The sequence below is a fragment of the Ipomoea nil genome, unplaced genomic scaffold, assembly GCF_001879475.1.
Source record: "Ipomoea nil cultivar Tokyo-kokei standard unplaced genomic scaffold, Asagao_1.1 scaffold1734, whole genome shotgun sequence".
Lineage (NCBI taxonomy): Eukaryota > Viridiplantae > Streptophyta > Magnoliopsida > Solanales > Convolvulaceae > Ipomoea > Ipomoea nil.
The window spans coordinates 269,493-276,254 of record NW_017618162.1 but is presented as its reverse complement, the minus strand read 5'-3'; positions in this window follow the sequence as shown (position 1 = coordinate 276,254).

Genomic DNA, 6,762 nt, shown 5'->3' with positions numbered 1-6,762 from the left:
GAAATTTCTTTCGAGAAATAGAAGATCAAGAAGGGAACCGGTCGAAGATAACACAAACGTGTGTTACAATTGTAGAAAGCTTGGACATTTTATGGCCGAATGTCCACACCCCAAGGCGGACAAAAATTCGAATACTTCTCCACAAGTGGAATACAAATCCAAATAGAAGAAATTCAAAAAGGGCAAACGGAAGGCACTAATAAGCGATCCGTTAGAAGCAAGTGAATCCAAAGAATCATCTATTGACGAGAGTGATTCATCACAAGAAGATACGGCGCTACTATGCCTAGTGGGCAAGACATCCGAACATGAGGAATGCTATATAGCGCGTGAAATCGACGAAGAGGTATCTTCTAGCTCTTTAGTTCTTTTAGTTCAGTTGACACTTCTTTCCAGACTCAAGAATCATTTCAAAGTCTTATGGAAGATTGTCAAAAGTCATGGCCACTCATACTCAAATCAAAGAGCGCAATAATACGTTAATTCTTGAAAAGGAAGAAATGTCACAAAAATTGCAAAATGCTCTAAATGAAGTGAGTAACTTGAAAGCCGAAAATGTTCGACTTCAAGAAGAGTGCAAAGCTAGAGAGGTTCGAGAACATAACCTTCGGGAAGTAATCGCATCATTTACAAATTCATCCAAAATAATGGACAAAATGGTAAACATGCAGAAACCCGCTGGAGATAAAGCCGGACTAGGCTACGATCCATCATGTTCTCAAACCCCTGTGAAACTGACTAATTCTACTACTACTTTAATTAATAAAGTTCCAGTGGTAAAATTTGTGAAAAGTCAGTATAGCACAATGAGACAAGGAGTTGGTAACAAATTAATGCCAAGAAAAATGTTGCAAAGCCGAATCAAAAATTTAAAATCTCGGATAGGCAACAAATTTTTAAAAGGCAAAAATTTGTATCTCCAAAGAGAACCAACGAGTCTAGTGCAAACAAAACCTCACAGGAATATGGGAAGAATTCCGAGAATTGGGGCTGGGAGATTATATCCCTCAGAACAAGATTGGTCGCTTGATGACAAACCATGGACCAAGTCCAGATTTGCTCTTTTTCATAAAATCAAGCAAACTATCTGCTTCCCAACCCGCACCAAAGCATTATTCGCAAGTGCTTATGATTATAGAGTTTTTAATGGTTACAAATCACCTACTCTTGGATCAGTGGGATCTAGGTGGATTTGGATGCCAAAATTACTAACACAAAAGGACCAATCAAGCATGGTACCTAAAAATAATTAATCTTTCTTGCAGGAAATTTGGTATTTCGATAGCGGTTGCTCTCGACATATGACGACAATAAAGCTAGTCTAGTTGAGTTCAAAAGTATCGAAGGACCAAAAAGTAGTGTTCGTGGAAACGATCGATATGGAATGACAAAAGGACTGGCGCAATTGTGAAAAATGGTCTACGAATTGATGACGTATCTTATGTCGAAGGATTAAAATTTAACTTGTTTAGTACAAGCCAATTTTGCGACAAAGGATATCTCGTAGAATTTTACAAAGGCAAATGTCAAGTCAAGGACGAATCTACGAATGAAGTCGTACTAGCCGGATCAAGAAAGAAAAACATGTATGTTGTAGATTGGAGTACAACGAAGAAATCCGTATGCTTGATGGCAAATAATTCGAATGAAGTTTGTTGGGAATGGCACAGAAGGCTAAATCATTTGAATTTCAAAACCATCAACAAGCTTGCAAGAAATAATATAGTCGAGGACTACCCAACATTGTGTTCAAGAAAAATCAAATTTGTGATGCATGCCAGAAAGGAAAACAAATCAAAGCATCATTCAAAGTCAAAGCTCAAGAGTCAACATCAAGACCCTTAAGTCTACTGCACATGGATTTATTTGGTCCAGTAGACCCAGTATGTATAAGTGGTAAGAAATATACTTTGGTTGTTGTTGATGATTTTTCCAGGTACACATGGATAATATTCATCAAGAAAAAGGATGAAGTCTTATCAAAGTTGCCAGAGCTATTGAAGCTACTGCAAGTCGAAAAAGACATGAAGATTGCAACAATACGAACCGATCGAGGAACAGAGTTCGTAAACAGAGTGATTCAATCTTATTGCAATTCACAAGGAATTTTACATCAATTATCTGCCGCACGAACGCCGCAACAAAATGGTGTAGCTGAAAGAAGAAATCGAACACTCAAGGAAGCCGCACGAGTCATGATAACGGCCGCCGGACTACCAAAAAAGATTTTGGGCAGAAGCAATTAACACGGCGTGCTATACTCAAAATCGCAGTCTAATCCTCAAGTCCTATAACAAAACACCATATGAAAAGGGAGAAAACCCAATCTCACCTATTTTCATACATTTGGTTGTAAATGTTTTGTACTTGTTAATGGAAAGTCTCAATTAAAGACTTTTGACGAGCGAGCGGACGAAAGAATATTCTTGGATATTCATCTACCAGCAAGGCATATAGAATATTCAACAAATCAACAATGGTGGTAGAAGAATCGATTCACGTTGTGTTCGATGAAAATCACGACAATAACGGCAAAAATGGTGAAGGTAATCGTGATTTAATTAAATCTAATGATTTGTTCGAAGACAATGTGTTGCAGGAAGTAGAAGAATCAAGTGATATGGGTGATCACCAAATTGAGGCAATATCAAATGTGATACCCGAAATATCACGCACAACTGAAATTGCACAAGAAGAAATTCCAGTAGTTGAACCCGAAGATGCAACCGTCATTAATACACAACAAGTGGAATCACATCAAGAAGGAAACTCTGAGAATCCAACAAAATTCCAACCAAATCGAAAATGGCTAAGAAGTCACACACATGACTTAGTCATTGGAGATCCAAGTGACGGAGTGAAGACGCAATCATCTACTAGGAACCAACAACAAGATGCAATGTTCTCATGCTTTCTATCTCAACTGGAACCAAAAGAAATTGATGAAGCTTTAGCCGATCCAAGTTGGATAGATGCCATGCAAGAGGAATTAGATCAATTCAAGCGCAACGACGTATGGAATCTTGTTCCAAGACCAACGCACCAAAATGTAATTGGCACTAAATGGGTCTTTAGGAACAAAGCAAACGAAGACGGCGTCATTGTTAGGAATAAAGCAAGATTAGTCGCGAAGGGGTACTCACAAGAAGAAGGAATTGATTTTGATGAGACATTCGCCCCCGTCGCACGACTCGAAGCAATCCGGATATTCCTAGCATATGCAGCGCACAAGAATTTCGTGGTATATCAAATGGACGTAAAGAGCGAATTTCTTAATGGCTTACTTGAAGAAGAAGTTTACGTCGAACAAGCACCCGGTTTTGAGGTAAAAGACGTTGGTGATCAAGTCTACAAATTAAAGAAGGCATTGTATGGGTTAAAACAAGCTCCGCGAGCTTGGTACGACACCTTGTCAATGTTCTTAATTAGTTGTGGATTCACCAAAGGTCTAGTCGATAAAACCCCCTTTAGAATTCAAGAAAATAATCACATTTTATTAGTACAAATTTATGTTGATGATATTATCTTTGGAAGTACTGATAAATCTTTATGTGAGAAATTTTCTAAGCTCATGCAGAACAGGTTCGAGATGAGTATGATGGGAGAATTAAATTACTTTTTGGGACTGCAAGTCAAGCAACTTGAAGAAGGAATTTTCATAAATCAAGCCAAGTACACAAGAGATCTTATCAAGAAATTTGGCATAGATGGAAAATCCTCAGTCAAAATTCCCATGAGTACATCTCAAAAATTCGATAAAGATGATGAAGGAAAAGACGTCGATCAAACGATGTATCGAGGGATGATTGGATCGTTACTATACTTAACCGCAAGCAGACCGGACATATCCTACTCGGTTGGCGTATGTGCAAGATTCCAATCAAAGCCCAAAGAAAGTCATCTGATTGCAACCAAGAAGATAATTCGATATCTCAAAGGAACAATCAATGTGGGATTATGGTATCCCAAAGAAGGAGATTTTACACTAACTGGTTATTCAGATGCAGATTTTGCAGGTTGTAAAATAGACCGAAAAAGTACCTCAGGGACATGCCAGTTCTTAGGGGGAAGATTGGTCTCTTGGTTCAGCAAAAAGCAAAACTCCATAGCTACGAGCACTGCCGAAGCCGAATATATTGCAGCTGGGAGTTGTTGTGCACAAATCTTGTGGATGAAGCAACAATTATTGGACTATGGGATTAAGTGCGAAAATGTTAGCATTTTATGCGATAATACAAGTGCAATCGCCATAACCCAAAATCCGGTGCTTCATTCGCGAACCAAGCATATTGACGTTCGACACCATTTTATCCGAGACCACGTCGAAAAGAACGATTTGAAGATCGATCATGTTCCCACGGAGAATCAAATTGCCGACATTCTCACAAAGCCGTTGTGTGAATCTCATTTTGCAACTCTAAGGCATGAAATGGGAATGATCGAAATGAGCTAAGCAATTCCTTAACTCTTAATTTTTGTTAATTTTTGATATGTACTGTGTGTATTGCATCTGATCTATGTGATCTATGTGTTTTAATTTGAATTGGTATGTACGTATGATATATGTTTAATTGTGTACATGTTTTCGTAAAATTTGTATGTACCTAAATGTGTTATAATTTTATCTTACGAAAACTGCGTACCTAAAATTTGCGATTTATTTATGTGATATGTCTATTTAATTTGTCACGTTTTAGCATAATTGATTTGTGTAATTTGTTTGCTAAATGTGTTTAATTAGATTAATTTGAGATTAGTATGTAATTTAGGGGGAATGTTTTTTTAATTGGGTTAATTCTGATGAAATTGCATATATTTAGGGGGAATTTGTCTAATTGGGTTTGTGTAAGAATAGATTTTCTGATGAGTGCTTGCATTTTTTTTGGAGATTCAAAAGTCAAATAAGTTAGGCCCAATTTTAGAAAGTCAAAAGATTTAATTGTTTTGGGAACTTGAAATTCTTTTCAGATATTAGGTATCTGTCTAATCAATTTATTTTTATCAGGTTTCTTTTCAGAAAATCAGCTTTATTGAAATATGAAATTGAAATAATAATATTTATCTGGAGTGTATTTATTGGTCTAACAGATTATTTTCGAGATTTTTTTTATCTGATTTGCTCCAGGTTGGCGGTTATTTGAAGCACAATTTTTGGCGCCATGTACTCACAAATGGAATATAAAAATCTGAGCTGGCAAATTTAAATCATGTGGAAGGTCGAATTTATCCTCAAAGAGATCAATACTCTCTCTCTACCCACTAGAGGGCAAAAGAGTAATTTCTCACCCTTCTCCCTCAATTCTAACGGGTAGAAAGAGGAATTAAAGAAGAACACAAAATCTTCTTCTTCTTCTCTCTCGCCGGCCAGAAACTTAGCACAAGAAGAAGCCAAAATCACCCAATGCTCATATACCCACTCTAATTTCTCTACACAAAAATCTTCTACACACTAAAACCCATCACCCAAACCCAAAATCCTACCCAAATAACCTCACAATCCAAAAACCCATCCCTTCTATCCTTCTTTCGGACCTCACTGCCGAAACACTCAATCTTGCACCCAAAAATTTCTAAATTCTTTTTCTACTCAAATGGAGATTAATCAAGTGGAGATGGAGTCATTCACAACCGGAAGAACAAGGAAATCTAGCCATGTACTAAGCGGGATGATTCTAGATGTCACCGACTTCAATAAGCAAGTGGAGGACAAATCTATTGGGGTAAAAATTATCAACTCTCTCGAATCTAGTGGGTTGTTAAATTTTTGCACTTTTAGATATGTTGGTTTCTATAAAGATGAGGTGACCGAATTATACATGAATGCTAGAATAGAAAATGGCTCAATTATTTCTATGATCAAAGGTGTTGATGTAGAAATTAATCTCGATGATTTTCGGAGGATGTTTAATCTTGTTGAATCGAATTTGAGGGTAGAAAATCATGTGCATGATGTCAATGCCATTTGGGCCGAGGTACGCGATGCAAACGCACCGCTATCTCCGAAGGTTAATGGTAACAAAAGAGATTTGAAGAAGGATTATGGATTGTTGTTGGATATTGTACATAAATGTGTAGAATCCCGGTATCATTGCCGTGACAAGTTGTCAAAAGAAAAATTGTTGATTATGGATATTATCTTGAACAATATTTGTGTGGATTGGGGTGCCTTTATGTTTGGAAGGTTGTGTGAGTCTATAAGGAAGGCGAAACCTTTGGTGGATGGATGGTTTCAACAGGAGATCGGTTACGGGTTTGCCGTTGGTGAGATTTTGAGAACCAAGAATGTCACCCTTACCAAAGCCAAGCATATTACAAACCATAGCTACCTCTTTCGGCCACCCAACTCCAATGTACCTAAAAATCCTACCTTACCCACAAGCCTACCAAAACCCACCCGAAAAAGAAAATTGCCCAATCCCTTCCAAAACCTTAAGCAATATATCCGAGAACCAAGTCATGAAGGTTCAAACACCCATGCCGTTAGATCAAATGAAGAGAAAAATAGCCACCCAATCTCAAGACCCTTAACCACTCAAAATCCAAACCCAATTATCCTTGAGAGCCACGGGTTTGTTGAGGCGAATAGAGTTGAAGTGAATGTTGTTGAGAATGATCAAATTGAAGTTGGAAGTGATGATGAGATATCAACAATTGGGGCGGATAGTGCACTTTTGGAGGAGTTTAAAAGAGCACTAGAATGGAGAGCATGGAGATTAGGGGATCACAACTTGCTAGCCGAATCAATAGGGCCGAATACCATGG